Here is a 16,476-nt window from a genome sequence, read left to right as displayed (position 1 = left end):
TGCAGAAACCCCTGCCTGGTCCTCTGTTACGCTCACCTGGACCCCACAGGGGTGTCAATCGGACCCGGACAGCTGCGGTCTCCTTCAATGTGATGCGTAGTGCAGAGATGACTGTCTGGACTGGCCCACCTAGTCTTGTCTGCTGGACCTTAAGAAGTATTTTCCTGCAAGTGGAGACAGGGATTAACCACCTGTGGGTTTTAGTGATAGCCCCCCAACTGTTCTCGCTCTCCCCCACTAATCACCTCCGATATCCCTTTAGTAACCTCACCTTATGTTCGTAAAAGATGAGCTCTCCATCCTGCGTGTCTTGCAGGGGCGCGTAGATACCAGTTACTTCACTGGTTTGAAGGCGTTGGGAGAGTTCCGGTAAGTATTGACTCTGAAGTGCCTGGCGGGATTGGTAAGTATCAAGTTCAAAGAGTTCAATGTGCCCGATGTTCACTCTTGTCCCCTTCCTTCCTTAAGTTGCAACTGAGTTTGTGAGAAGAAGGTCTCGTAGCTGCTGCTGGCGTTCAGGTAAGAGTCTGTGTTACCCAACACTGTCCGGTAACTATTGCATGCGTTAACGTGTTGTTTTTCTCCCTCTTTACAGATGTGGCATATGAAAATGTGGAGAGTTATGGAATAATACCGCTCGTGGTAAGTCTATGGTGGTAAGAGGTTGTATTTGTTGAGCCCCTTGGCTCACCTTGTTTTTTCTTGTGTCCCCTAGGTGCCGGATTACGGCGAAAAAATGATGGAGACAGTGCCAGATCGAAAGATGCTGTGAGAACTGGTGAGTATGGCGCCGTGCTGGAGCTGGCAAAGCGACGCTTGCAGGACTGATGTACTTTCCAGGTGCGGAGATGAAATGGTTCTGGAATTAGGTGAGGAATTTGAAATAAGTTTGTTTTCTAACCTTGTCCTTTTCTTCTTCTTTATTCTAGGAGCTCCGGATTCGATGCGGGCGTGGCAGAAGACTGGATGCTGGCTGCAGGCACGCGGGTTTGGCAGAAGACTGGATGCTGGCTGCAGGCACGGTGAGCGTCACGCTGCTGGATGCAGAATAACACGAAGCATGTGCTGCTGTTCGGGAGTGATTTAAATAGCCTCCAAAGTAGTGCCAGGTAAGAAGTCCCCTAGAGCCACGCCCAAGTAAAAAATAGTCCCTGTAACAAAATAGTCCCATCCAGGCCTCATGTAGGCTTGGACTCTTTTGCAGCATGGTCTGCATCAGGTAAGTAAAGTCTATGAGCCTGGCGCCTATGGTGCCAGGACTGATTTCTATGATGAGCCTGGCGCCTAAGGCGCCAGGACTGAACCCAGACAGCCCCTATCCGGGGCTGCTGAGGTTTAAACAAATGTCTGGGTGCCTGCTCCCAGAGCTGAGGGCATTGCTCCTGATGCCCGGGAGTAGGCATCATGACATCCTCTTCTCTCGGGTGAGGCGTGCAGTCCTCCACCCTGTAATCCTCCTCGCTGGGGCTGTGCTGCACCCTCTAGGCTCTCATTGTGCTGACCGAGGAGGGGCCATTCTTAAATTCTTTCCCTCCACTTGAACAGCGGGGGCTGCGCAGTGCCCTCCGCCCTCACTCCTCCTGACCAGGGGGGCCGTTCCGCGCCCCTCCTTAACCTCCTCAAATGATGGGGACCTCTCTCTCCTCCCACCAGCACTCTTCCGCAGGTATTTACCCCCTTTTCCCCTCTGCCCTGTCGCCCCCTTCTGTGCCCCATCACCGCCCCACTGTGGTTCCCTTGACCCACCCCTTCCTGAGCACTCCTAATATCCCCTAGATCCCCTTGGCCATCATTAATTCCCCCCCTCCCTGGCTCCCCACCCGAAATCATTTCTCCCTTGGAAGCTCTCCTGTCAATCTCCCTCCTCATCTTTCTGCCCCTGGATGCCCAAACCTCCCCTCTCCCCGCCGCGTGGGTGCAAGCCACCACTGCCACGAGAGCCCCATCTGCCGCCGCTCTACGCTGCGGCCTACCAACACCAAAATAATTTTTTTTTTATTTTTTTATTTTTTTCATATAACTCCCCTAGTAATGCCCTTGCCCTAGCCGACCCAAAAATCCAGGTCTTACAATGCCCAGCAGAAAGCACTTATCCAAACCAAAAAAACAAAATTAATTGGGGAAGAAAATACCTTCGACACTGTCCCCTGATGGCTCGCGAGACCGAACCGCACTTCCAAGAAGTCCAGAAAAATAGTGCGGCCCCTTTAAGGCAACCGCACTGCCCCCTCTGTCAAGAGCCGCTACCACATACAAGGACGCGTATAATCAAAGCAGCCGCATGGGTTCCGATACCAATAAACAGTCGTCTGCCCCAAACACCAGGAGGACCCGGGCGGATAGGAACAGGCGCTGGGTGTCAAGGGAAATGAGCTGTACCAGATACCGCTAAGGCGCGGCTGCGCTTTGTGGCAGCACAATACAGATAATAACTCCCAAACCCTTCTGGCGAGTGAACGGAGGAAAGATGGGCCCGATGAAGATACCCCAACCACCCACTGCACACGGAGCCCTCGAGCTACCCGCTTCCTGCTTCCTGCACTCCCAAAAACGCCCACCAGAGAGACGGGCGAACAAGCACCCTGCAATTCCGCCGTATAAATGCCAGAGGATACCTGCCTCGCAGCTACCTACCCCCCAATAACAGAGAGCTGGGCTGGGAAAATTGAAAAAACACCAACCCGCCCAAAAGGAGACAGCTGATGCCGACGGCGGCTCTGGTAAGGGGGGGGTACCTTATGTACGGTACCCGTGACTATTTGAAAACGTTTATTTCTTTTTTTTATTACTTGCTGTAATATTATTATTTAATTACTTGCTGTAATATTATTATTTAAATACCTGACTAAATACCTAACCACCCCCTATCACTAAACACAAAACCCTGCCTCACCTGCTCTAACCTCGACACACTAGGCCCAGGGAAGGCTCGGGAGCAGGCGACAGGGCTGATCAATCTCAAAGTCCAACCGTCGCCTGCCTCCAGAACCTTCCCTGAAAGCTTAAATACCCCCCTGGAGGCGCTCCACCCCCCACGGCCACTCGCTGGCTGTGTGCAGCACCAAAATACACCCCGTGGGGAAACGCTTTGCGTTCCCCCCGGGGCCCCTCTTATCCACCCATTTGCATGCTAATCCATATGGCCATTCACAACTTCTCTGCCCAGAGCACACCAACATGGGATCTCTTTGGGCTAGCTGTATAACTTAGTAACATCAAAAGAGCTGTGTAGGACCTGCCAGGGTTATTCTTAAGCACTCTCCTGTGTGTTAATGGCTTAACAGTGTCCTCACACTGAAATCCAGTTAAAAGCAAGCATTGGCAAAGCCAATAGTGTTGGCATGTGTATAGCTATTAGGAATATGCTAGGTACTGACATCCTATGCCTGGGTAGTCACACCATTTGCCAGCTGTGGCCGTCTTAAGGCCAGGTTGTACCATTATGGAAGTGGGGCGTGCATTTTGGGGCCTGAGCTTGCGAGCGAGTGCACCAAGGGAGTCTGACCCCCTTACTGGAGGTTTGAGGGTTCCCCCGCAGAAAATGTTTGAAAAATGGGTTGCAAACTGTGCAATTTACTGCCCAAATTCACAAAAACATTTCCTTAAAAGACTTAGGTTGTAGGGGCTCATGATAGTATTATTCTGACATATGACATATGACAGAGTAATGATGTATTTTAAAGTAACTTGCATTGATATATAGTTAGCTGCTACTATGGTGTATGCACACAGAAATTCACTATATAGTTATGCAGTAATAATGACAAATAATGATTGTCTCATGCACTTGCATTCATGTGTGTTCAACATCTTACTAAAATGGGCTTTTGGGCATTTTCTGAAAGGGTAGAAATGAAGGCAAAATATCGCTCGCTTATTAATGAATACAACATTATTCCTACCTCTAATGCCAGTCTGCGCCCCCTTGGTTTGGTTGCTCAAGGTTGACAAGTGGGGTGCACAGAAAGTGCAGCAAGAGAAATATAACTGCAGCAGCTCACTTTATTTACGATGCCTGAGGTACTTTGGCTAGACACACCCCACATTTCAGCATCTCATTCTCTGAGTTCATGTATTTGCCTCCCACTTACTTCTGGTTGTTCCCAGTACCACCAAATGCATAACGCGGCCCTTTTCAATGTGTCAGGAATCAATTTCTCTGATTGCCCTACCACAGGGGTCTGCAACCTGTGGCTCCCTGCATGTTTTGGACCACAACTCCCAGGGTCCCTAAGCATTGACTCTGCAGGAAGTGTATGCAGATGGTTTCTAATATTTGCATCGAATGCCAAAGCATTGAATGTCTTACCATTAAAAAAATGCATTGAAAAAAGCATTGAATGCATTTTTTTCAATGGTAAAGGGTTTATTTTAATTATAATGAGTTTTTGAGGTTAAAAAGGGGGGACCCTCCATTGAAAATAAATGTAAAAGAGAAATGCATTTGATGCTTTTTCAATGCTCTTTTCTATGGTAAGGCATTCAATGCTTTGGCATTCGATGGAAAGACTATAAACCTATGCAGATGTGTGTGCTACCCACAGGCACTGTATGCTGTTCCACACGTAGGCAGGAGATGCTGTCAACCCCTGCTGCAATCCCAGCCACAGCTCCCTGGACCTGATGCTCCATGATCAGCAGTTGGACAAAAGAGAAGGTGCATGTGAGCATCTCCCATTGGCAGCAGCTCCCGTACACCTGAGTCGCAATCCCTAAAGCTGTAACCCTGGAGATGGCTTCAGCATCCCTGAGGTGCTGACCTGCACATGCTATTCATAGGGCCCCTCAGAGATGCTGAAGCCATCTCCAGGGTTACAGCTTTAGGGATTGCGACTCAGGTATAAAGTAGCAGGGGGAAATCAGAGATGCTCACACCCCTCACCACATTTGCTCTGATAGAAACCAGAGTGAATCGGCCCCTTTAGCTATGAGGTTATCCACATATACGGCTATGAGAGGATCTGCAGGTTGCATCCATGGGCACACAGGGGCATCTGTGTCACAGGTTAATGGGAAACTGGAAAGGGAAGGCTGGAGGACGCGTATTATGAGTGCAATACATCTCTATTATAGCCTCTGTTGTCTGGGTCTCGAAAAACAAATTATGCATAATATGCGTATTGTGTATAGTTTGTTTTAAGCTTGCAGTGTGGTGTGCATGTTTACATGTGCAATCCAGAATATCTTGTGCACAAAAAGTCAGAATATTGAAGAATGCTTGCACCTAATAACTGAGGCCCCGAACCATCTGCCCGTCACCTGCCCATGCAGAGCAGGCGCCAGATGATATTCTGATTTTAGAAGGAAGGCTGCTTATTGGGTGAGACATTTTAATCCTCTTTGCCACATTCAACACACATTCATGGGCCTCTACGCAAAATGTCACGTAATGAACCACAGAGTGCTTTGGTGCAAAGAAAACAGCTCCGCTGGCTGGCGCCTTGCTATTGCACAATGTGCATGGTTCTGCAAAGAGAAAAGGTGAAAGTGATCTCAGTGGCACCAGGGTGCGCCCGGGGATGAGTGAATTCGTAGAACAGTAAGTGTGAAGTTCTTCACAAGGCACCCACTCTGAGTCCCAGTTTCTGAAAGTGCTGCAAAAGATATTGGGCCTCATTAGGAGTTGGGCAGTATTCCGGCGGTAAATCCACTGGAATCCCGCCCCATGGAATAACGGTTACTGCCACTTGGTCCAGCGGAATTACTGCTCGATTACATGTGGTGGTGGCGGAGTTAGTCCCCGTTTTTTGAGAGTCGATCAGACTCTATGGGGTATTTTTGGCAGAATTACCGCCAGTGGAATTTCCACTGCACTAATTCTGCTGATTTTGCCGATACTTGGCTGAAAGTGGGAGCATACACCTCAATTTCTGCCGATTTTGCAGATTTCTGTTCTAAAGTTGGAGGACATACCTCCAGCATGATGCTGGAGGTATATCCCCCATTCCATGGCCATAATCATAGTATGCCAGTGCTGGAAAACTACAGTAATTCCATTGCCACCAATAATGGTGGTAATGGAATTACCTCTAATTTACCCACGCTGCCATACTTGTAATGAGCCCCATTGTGTTCCCATCCTCCCCTCCCACTTGGGAAACTGGGAGCCTAAGTCAGCGATGTGCCCACACAGCTTCGCCAGACTGTAGACCCCTAATAAGATTCCTAAGCCACACCTCGGTAGCACAAACACATGCAGAGCAACTAGATTTTCTGGGGAAGCTGGCCGACAATGAACAAATCCGAGAGCAGAAATGTTCCTCCTGATGTTGATGGCGTTCTGATGATATGTGTCTTCCAACACTGTGGCAATTTCCAGACACCCTTAGATTGTTTCCGCGGCTCCGGTGCAAGGGGCAGAGCCACCTACTTGTGACTGTCACCAGCAGTAACAACCGTCCAGACTACGACTCGAAGCAGCGACTTGCACAGATGTTGAACTGTACTGTGCCAGTCTCTCAGCCAGACTTTGCAGCCTGACACGGTTCCCCGGTGAACTCAAAACACACCCACAGCTCTGATGCCCCCCGAAGGCTTGGATCTTTACTCAATAATTATAATGCATCCTTTTGGCAGCGCTCCATCCAATGCCAAGAGGATATGCACGGTAAAAGTGTGCACAGCACTTGAATACAACATAACAAAGATAAGTGAGAGCACAAAGGTGAGAGGTTTTGTGTGACCTGTGCAGATGCTCGCTCTATTGAAGCCTGTGATGCTTAATGCCATACATACCCCCTGCAAAGGCAATTATTGAGCCCATGATGTTATGTTAAGTTATCCATTGTTGTACCAAAGTACACCGAAATTGACACCAAAAGGCAACGTGGTGCTAAAAAGACTGAAAAGGCACCATGACCAGAAAAGTAGAGATGCGATGTGGATGCGCTGCTCCAGGCAGTATCCCCCTTTACTTCGCCTAGGAAAACTCCCCTACACTTACTAAGCCTACATTCACTGCGCCAGAGGTTTGCTTTGGCATACATGTACTTCTTTCTGCCTTTCCTTTATCTGCATCTTCACATTGTGAAGGCAGCAATGCATGTGGTTAAGGTTAGTAAAAGGTTAGGGTTGGAGTGTAGGGATCAAGGGGGTAGAATATGGGGTAAAAATGTAGGTAGGAATGGGGGGTCTCCCCCTGTAATGAGGAAGTGAATGCTAGGAGAAGCAAAAGATGGTTTCGGTATGTTTGACCGAATATTTTTTGATTGCGGCAAACTGACCGCATTTTATTTGCTCGGGGCCCAATTTAAACGCACGTGTTTTGTTTCTGGTAGGGTTTTTTTGTCCCACGCCTCCAATTTTAAGGGAGTGGGGGACACCTCTGCACCCCCAAAATTACAAAATATGAAACATGGGGAGTGGGTGACACCCCCACAACTCCCGCTCTCCAGGGTTGGTATTTTGCAATATATGCAACAAAATTTGCCGCAAAGGCGAAATCACCCTTGCAAAATTCGACCAAATTGGTCATTAGGTCAATTGTTTTAGGTCAAATAGGCTAATACTGCGAAAGACAGGAGAAGTAGAGGTATGAAGAAGTAAATGTGATGGAGAAACTCCCCCCTCCCCCACCCCACCTTTGGAGCAGCATTTACTTCAGTCTGAAGAGTGTTCAGTAATGCACATGTAAACACGCACTGCAAGCTTAAAACAAAATATACACAATACAAAGGTCTGCGTATTGTGTATAGTTTGTTTTTCAAGACCTACACAACAGATGTCACAGCGCTGATCGCTCTCCATCTCAAGGTGCACACGAGATATTGACTCACTGGGAAGAACTTGACTTACCGTCACTGAGGATTGGTCACTCATAGATTTAAATATCAGTGTACAACTATATAGGACTCATAATTGATATTTTGAGGAAAACTGTTTCTCCCCAATATGTAAATGTACACTACTTTACTAACACACCATCACTCTGTCCTGCTTTACTTGTGTTACAGAGTTCCCCGAATGGGAAAACAATTTGTTTAACTTCTTTTTTGTAACTAAAACAAATGTATCCCTACTGCTGTTGGTAAAGAATCCTACCATGTAAATGATGATGCTATAAGTTCATTACCTTATTTCAGCGATTCTGCTTTCTGGTACAGAACAGGCTTGAGACTTATGCTCTGTTACTGCCTCAACTTTTTTGCTTTTCTACCACATCAGGACACTGTATTTTGGTTTCTGTTGTTTTGATAAAGAAAATAGAGTGCAATATTAAAAAAACTGCACCACACAAAATTGGTTTCTTGTAATAACATAGAACTTACTCATACAATACAATTTATATTGTCTTGTCCACCCCCCAGGGGATTTTAGATTACATCACTAGGATAAATCAGAGGTACATTTCTACATATACCACCGATTTGAATAGTATCTACCACATACACAAATTATAGTATGTTTGAACTTTGTTAGGCGGCTACCCCCTTATGTGACACATCAACAGCAGTTGGATCATTCATCTGCCTCTGTAGCCCGGCTGCAACATGCTGCGCATGCTCGGCAGGCAGCGGTGATCCGCTGACTCAGCCCTCAGGTAGACCTGGGAGAGCCAGGCAATGTATGGGTAGGGCCAAGCCAGGGCCAAGCCTGGGGGTCCAGCCTAGCTCTTAGGGCCAAGCACGAGCTGAGCCTCAGAAATTGTTGCACAAAACAGAGGAGGGGTCTGTGTTGGGGCTGGGGACAGGACAATGGGGAGGGGCAAGAAGAGGAGCTAAAGGGGTTGGGAAGGAGACAAAAAGGGCTAAAGTGAACAGAAAAGGGGCTAAAATGGACTAGGGCAAGAAAAGGGGCTAAAGTGGGCACAAACATGGGCTGTGGAAAGAACAGGAGCTAAAGGGGACTGGGGCAAGAAAAGTGGCTAAATGGGTAGAGGGGTAACAAAGGGGCTAAACAGGAGTAAGGGGCAACACATGGGGATAAATGGGTGGGGCAACAAAAGGGGCTTAACGGGGCTGGGCCATCAAAAAGGGCACTAGTGATGGTCAACAAAAGGGGCTAAATGGACTGGTGGAAAGAAAATAGACTAAAGGGGTGGGGGAAACAAAATGGGCTAAACGGTACTACACGAAAAATGGGTTAAAGGGGTACAGGGCAACAAACAGGACAAGGATAAAGGGGATTAAGGTACTGGGTGAAAGGATAAGGACAGCGCCAGTGGGGTTGTGGGGGGAGGTGGAGGTAGGGACTACTCTGTAGTTTTGGGGATGGCGTGCTGGAGGGGGGCTCTAGCAGGGACAAGAGGATGTTGGGCGTTCTGGGGTGGAACAGTGCCAGTTCTTTGTATAATGGGGAGTAGAAGGATGGGGGCATTGAAGATGGGAAGGCCAGAAGAGCCCAGTCCTCGCAACCGGAAGCGCCCCTGTCCTTGTCAGAAAGTCAGGCGGCCAGACCGGAATTCAGACTGTCGGAATTGAAACAATATTATGCCTCCTATCGCAACAATTGTATGTGTTTTGGCCTACGCCAAGTTGTCTAATCATCATATGCGAACAAACTCTGCGGCAAGGTCTTGACCTTAGAGAAAGTAATGTAAGTCGCCATCTTGGATTAAACCGCCATTTTAGGTTCTCTTGTAATGTGGAAGTCACCCTGAACATCAAAATGGAGGCCGAATGACATTCTGAGTAAGATTCTGGCCGTAGTGACCTCCGTATGCACGAATAATTAATATGCCTGCAGGCCACTTGTCGGGGTCGCGAACTGAGACCATGTCCTATTGTTGACCTATGTGTAAATGTACAACTATATCAGCGAAACGAATCAAAATGCATATATTATAGGATTGACCTGGCAAGGAACCCATAGGCCCGACTCCTAGAATGGTTAACCCGCGAGGGGGTTGGCCAAGGGCTGGATAAAGAGTATAAAAAGCCCAAGTATTCCAATGTACGGTCTCTCTCACTAATGCATCGAACCTTCGTTGAAGTTCGTTACGTTACTCTGAGAGCCGAATAGCTATCCGTTTGTCAATTGACTTTGGTAACTGTTGTAGCGTTTAAATAAAGCACTTGTATGTTCTTTGTAACCTGTGTTGGTGTGTTTCTTTTTGGGCTTCCCGGCCTCATATTATCTTTTTGTTTCCACAGTTGGCGCCCGAACAGGGACCCTCAAGATTGATGCCGGATCATTGAAGGTTGACGCAGTCTATCGAACCGGGATCGGGCGGTGTGATACTGCGGGCCCGACCGAACGAGACGCGATACCTCGGCAGCACTGCACGATCCGATCCTTGGACGATAGTCGTGTGGTCTGACACGCCATCTTGACGAGGGTCCATTTTTGAGGCGGGCACATTTGTCGAAACCACCAAACACAAGGTAAAATTTGTTAGGTAAGTTCTTTGGTAAATCGTACGGTCCTCCTTAGGTTTGGTCAGGTGCAGTCGTGACCCGGCTCTTAATTTAACCCTGACAATTTGAAGTTGGCATATTATATCTGCAGACACAATTATTGACCAGGTAACACCAATTTTTTGTGAAATGCCTGGGAACTTGTCTAGCTGCTTTAGGGCTCTGTTCCGCAGCGATCGACAATCTTTGGAATTTAGCCGCCCGGCACCACAGGAGGGGTCGCCGGCATGTACTATGTACTGTAAGTATGGCATTGGAAGTATAGTATTTAATGATATTTGGCACAGACAAACCAGACATGCCTCCGAATTTCAGTGGCCAATCAATGGTAGTTTCGAGATTCCCCGTATTGAATACCTAGAATCGGTCTTGCTAAAAAAGAAGGCCAGACCTGCAGCATTTGATGTTTTGCAGAATTGGAAAAAAGAAGCGTTGCAGCAGCTTAAAAGTAGGGATAAACATGCACGCCGTCATAAAACTAATGCCGAAAAGGCGTTGTTATATGATAAAGAAAAACATTCGGAGTCAGTTAGAAATATGGATCGGGCTTTCTCACTAGGTATCCAGAAAATGTATCCCTCTAAAGATTTCCATGTTTCTGAAGAATTTATTGAAAAATTATTAAACCAACGCAGACCTGGTGCCTCTGCGCCTCCTCCGTATGAACCTCTCCCGGGTGCTCTGCCCGTTCCTGCTGTTATTCCTGTTCCCCCTGTGCAACCTATCGTTCCTATTCCTCTGGTTGTTGTTCCTCCATCTATCCCACCACCCCTTCCTCTTGCGGCAATAGTTGCACCCTCATTGAATTTGCCCACACCTCCGCTCACGAGTGGTTCTGTATTGACAGAAGTTGATCAAGGTGCGGGGTCAAAGTTCGTCACTCGTAATACTGTTTCTGCAGACAAGAAACGGGAATCATTTGCATGGGCTAAGCACTGTATGGAGGAAGGTGATCAAGTTAACGTTTTTTCCACATTATCAAGTATGAACAATTTTCCCGAGAAAAATTTTTTTATCGAAGGTTTGGGGACTCATTTATGTGTAATGTGGGGTAGATTACAAAATTCAGATCCCCCACAAGGGGTGAGGGATTTAAATACTCTAGCACTTTCGAGGGACACAGAGGAGAAAGTACATGGTCATGTTGAGAGATTGTTTGAGTATAGGAGGGACTTTGAAAAATTACGAGATGAGGATGAGGAAGACGACAGTATGTATGTACAGAAACGGTTCCTTCCGTGTCGTAGATCGGCACCTGAGGAAGTACGAATTTGTACCAAAGATGCGATTCGATGGATCTCGGATTCATTGATACCGCCAGATGAAGTATATGACACGTATAGTCAGTATACAGTAGAAATGCAGAAGAAGGTGATTCAGGTAATGGTACAGTACCTGCAAGATGAATGTGTAAGGAAGAAGGTTAGTTGTCCTATAGAATTATTGGGTATTTGTAAAAGGGCTTTTTCGCCCGACACTTCTTCAGCTGCCTTAGCGCTCGACCTGGCTCTGTTGCTTAGTAAGCGGTCAGAGTTACCTACATCTCAGTTGCCTATGAGAGAGGTTCCTCCGACATTTGTCCCTAAGGTTGAGATTCCCGCTAACGCTGGGACTGGTGCACCCGCTGTGGACATCCCTGCACACTATGTATCGCAATTTGTTCACGTCCCGTTTTCACGACAGGAAGTGAACACTATTAGACAATCAATTCCCGATATTAGGAAAAACCCGACAGGATTCTACAAAGAGATAGAGTCCGTTTTGCAGTCCTCTGTGTTCACTTTAAGTGACATTGACTTGCTATTCCCTGTACTCCTGCCCGTAGATTTATGGAAGCAGGTTCGAACAATAGACGATGTGCCAGGGTTAGGAGATACGTGGGCTAACATGACTAGGTTTGATGTGGAAAGACCAGCTGGTGAGAAACCACCTCAGGTAATACTTACTTTGCCTGATAGAATTGTCGCAAAATTGAAAACCATAATTCCTGAGAAAAGAATTATTTAGGACAAGCTTACGGCCTGTGTTCAAGGGAAAACTGAAGGTGCCACCGAATTCTTTAATAGATTCGAACAGGTATTCTCTGATTTCAGTGGACAGGACTTGGGCACAGGGTCTGGGAAAAGGTTGTTTGTGGACAAATTTGTACGTGGGTTGTTGCCTGACATCCAGTCACAAATTATGTCCTCTGAGAGCGCTTGGCAGGCGAAATCCCAATCTGAAGTTTTGCACATGGCTCAGTATTATGAGAACCGTGTGAATAATGAAAAAGAGAAAATAGAGAAGAGGAAAGGAGATTTGAAGACTAAAGTGCTGTTACAACAAATTGTTAGAAATCCCACAGGAGGTATGTCACAGACCAGAGGTCAGTATGTCCCAAAAGGAAACGCTCCTTTGGGTTCTGTGAATATTAATCAATGTGCCTATTGCCGCCAGGAAGGTCATTGGCGAGCACAGTGCCCCGTCCTTCGCCAAAGGTCAAACTATGCATTTGGGAGTATGGGTAGACAACCTAGAGGTCGCCCCAGAGCGGGGGGCCCTGATAGAGGTCAGTTTTCGCAAGATCCTCAGCAACCTTTTTCATGGGAAAATCAGACTTCGAGTGTGGACACGAGAAACATATTTGATCACCCTTCTGCTGCCTACCTTTCTAAAGAGCTTCCTTCCGATAACATTTTGTTTCATTAGGACTGCCCGAAGCAGGGTTTGGAACCTTTACCTATTCCCGTTAATCAGAAAGGTCCCTACGTTGAATTGCTAGTGGGGAATAGGAAACATCCGTTTTTGATAGACACTGGAGCACAGAAGTGCTCCATTGATCATTCCCGGGTTCCAAACATTCCACTGTCAGGGCAAACAAATGTTTCTGTAGGGTTTTCTGGTATACCAATTGTTTGTCCGGTTTCTTCGCCGGTGTCTGTTTCTTTGGGTCCCTTTACGGACCATTGTCCTTTCCTTCTGACTTCGAACTGTGGAGAGAATTTGCTGGGGTTAAATCTGTTGAAGAAATTGAATGCAGTAATTCATTGTTCCTCTGATGGAGTACGACTGACGGTTTCACCACAGCAACTTCCCAGTTCTCAGTTTCTGACTCAACCATTGCCTCCTGAGTTTAGTGTTGTTCCGGAATGTCTATGGGCGGTTGACGACAATGATGTCGGGGTACTACAGATTGAGCCCGTTAGGATAGTTTTGAAACATGGAGTTAAACTACCACGCATTCCGCAATATAAAATATCAGTTGAGGGCGAGCGTGCTTTGAAGTACATTGTCTCCGATTTTGTGCATCGAGGGGTGATTGAAGAGATTGCAGGTAGTTTATGTAACAGCCCGATTTTGCCTGTATACAAGAAAGGCGACAATGCAATCCCATACCGTTTTATAATTGATCTTCGTGCTATTAACAAAGTTGTCGCCCCACAATTTCCAATTGTGCCTGATGTAACAACGATACTAACAATGATCCCTGCTACAGCTATGCACTTTAGTGTTGTGGATTTAAAGAATGCTTTCTTTAGCATTCCTATACACAAGGAGAGTAGATATTTATTCGCGTTCACCTTGGGAGGAAGTTCATTTACATTTACTCAGGCACCTCAAGGGTATACTGAAAGTCCAAGCATTTATAGTAGAGCTTTGAAAGAGCAGCTTGACACCCTTGAATTGCCACCTACTTGTACACTACTTCAGTATGTCGATGATTTGCTTTTGGCTGCAGATTCTGAAAGTGCTTGTAAAGAAGGCACTGTACTGTTGCTTGTTCATTTAGCTAAAAATGGTCATAAAGCTTCGCTCAAGAAATTTCAATATTGTTGTCAGGAGGTCGCCTATTTAGGCTACCTCCTGTCAAAGGAGGGGAGAAGATTGACACCTGAAAGAATAAAACACATTTCTGGCATGTCTGTTCCAAATACACAGAAGGAAGTCAGGGCCTTAATAGGTATGGCTTCTTACTGTAGGTTGTGGATCCCGAACTTTTCACTAGTGATAAAACCGATGTTGGCTTTGATGAAGAAGGGCATTTCTCTGCCGCTGCCATGGAAATCGGAACATCAACGATCATTTGAGCTTCTCAAAACCGCGTTATGCTCTGCACCGGTTCTGGGTACTCCAAATTATGACAAGGCCTTTGTGTTGTTTGTGCATGAGTGTGATGGATCTGCTTTGGCGTGTATTAACGCAGGAACACGGAGGGAAGCATAGGCTGTGCGGCTACTACTCCTCCGCCCTTGATCCTGTCGCATGCGCTTTGCCAAGATGTTTGCGAGCTGTCGCTGCTGTTGCCGCGTCAGTAAAACAGAGTGAGGGAATGGTCCTAGGCCATGATTTAATTTTGATGGTACCTCACTCTGTAGATGTCCTATTGAATAAGACTCAAACGCAACACCTCACCTCTGCACGACTGACAAGGTATGAATTAATTCTGTTTGCCCCTCACATTCAAATTAAGAGGTGTTGTGTTCTTAATCCGGCTGAACTCCTACCTTCTTCCGCAAAATACTGTTTGCGGTGATGAAGAATTACATGACTGCCTGTATACCACTGAACAGGAAACGAAGGGCAGGATAGACCTTATAGATACTCCTTTGGACAATGCAGAAGGGGAGCTGTTTTGTGATGGCTCCTGCTTCAAACTTTCAGATGGTACATCTACAGCTGCTTACGCAGTTACTACGTTGAGTACGGTTGTTGAAACTAAGAGAATTCTGTATAATTCCACGCAGGCCGCAGAGATTATAGCGTTGACCCGAGCTTGTGAACTCTCCGAAGGGCGTATAGTAAACATATATACTGATAGCCAGTACGCCTTTGGGGTGGCTCACAACTTCGGGAGGCTCTGGTCGGAAAGAGGGTTCCTAACCTCACATGGGACCAAGATCCAGCATGGTCCCCTGATAGTGCAATTGCTCTCGGCACTCTCACTCCCTAGGCAGTTAGCGATCATGAAATGTGCAGCACATCGTAAGGTCATAGATGATGTGGGAAAAGGGAACGCTTTTGCTGACCAGATAGCCAGGCAAACGGCTACAGACCTTAGCGCAGACATGTATGCTCTAAGGGAAACAAAAGATGCCTATGTAATGGATGAAGGTATCGGGTCTGTGCAAGATATCCAAACTGATGCCACAATAGAAGAATCTAAAAAGTGGGCTGAAGGAATGGGGAAACTGGATGACGATGGGTGTTGGGTGGATACATCTGAAGGAAAATGGTTGCTCCCTGATTCATATGTGCTGGCAATGGTTACGATGGCACATGGTCCTACGTATGTGTGTGCTCAGCAGATTACGAAAATGTTAGAACAAGTATGGGTGAATGATAACATTTCGAAGATTGCACAGCGCCATGTTCAGAATTGTATGATTTGCTTACAGCACAATGTGGGGAAGGGGACAGTAACTCCAAGGGGAAGCTTTGGGCCCCCTTCTGTTCCCTTCGAGGTCATCCACTTTGATTTTATTGAGATGGAACGGTGTAACAATCTAAAATATGTTCTTGTGATTATTTGTGCTTTTAGTAAATGGGTTGAGGCTTTCCCCATTAAAGATGCTACTGCCATGACCACTGCAAAGACTATGGTAAAAGAATTCTTTCCACGATTTGGGCTTCCAAGGGTAATTTGGTCGGACAATGGTCCCCATTTTGTTGCAGCAGTAATTTTGCAGATATGCACAGCGTTACGCATTGAAAAACGATTTCACTCGGCTAGACATCCTCAAAGTGCTGGGTTGGTAGAGAGTCATAACGGCATTCTAAAGAATAAGCTTGCAAAAACATGTGCCGACACCAAATTGAAATGGCCAGATGCCTTACCTATTGTATTGTTCGCCATGCGTACCACACCTCAAACTAAGACTGGGCTCTCCCCATTTGAGGTAGTGATGGGGAGACCGGCTAACATTTGGGGCCTTCCGAAGCCCAAAACCTTAAGGGAGGTCAAGGATGTATTGCTTGTAGACTACTGTAACCAGTTGACTAAAAATCTGTATCTCATTTATCATCAGGTCCAATCAGCTTTACCTGTACGGATACGGGCCCAGGACACGATATTCAGCCTGGAAGTTGGGTCCTAGTGAAGGTCTACGAAAGGTCTTCCTGTCTCGCTCCTCGCTGGAGGGGA

General features: G+C 46.7%; 1 long non-coding RNA gene across 1 annotated transcript in view; it reads right to left on the bottom strand.

The window, feature by feature from the left end:
• LOC138565939 (uncharacterized) overlaps window positions 1–16,476 on the bottom strand; it is a 122,186-nt gene that overhangs the window by 16,896 nt on the left and 88,814 nt on the right. The window contains exon 3 of the long non-coding RNA XR_011301722.1: window positions 8,072–8,181. This is a non-coding gene — a long non-coding RNA (uncharacterized lncRNA). The remainder of the gene's footprint in view (window positions 1–8,071; window positions 8,182–16,476) is intronic.

This window comes from Ambystoma mexicanum, chromosome 2p (genome assembly GCF_040938575.1).
Source record: "Ambystoma mexicanum isolate Mex_15411 chromosome 2p, UKY_AmexF1_1, whole genome shotgun sequence".
NCBI classification, from domain to species: Eukaryota; Metazoa; Chordata; class Amphibia; order Caudata; family Ambystomatidae; genus Ambystoma; species Ambystoma mexicanum.
The sequence above is the reverse complement of the archived record's forward strand: the minus strand, read 5'-3'. Positions and strand labels throughout refer to the sequence as shown.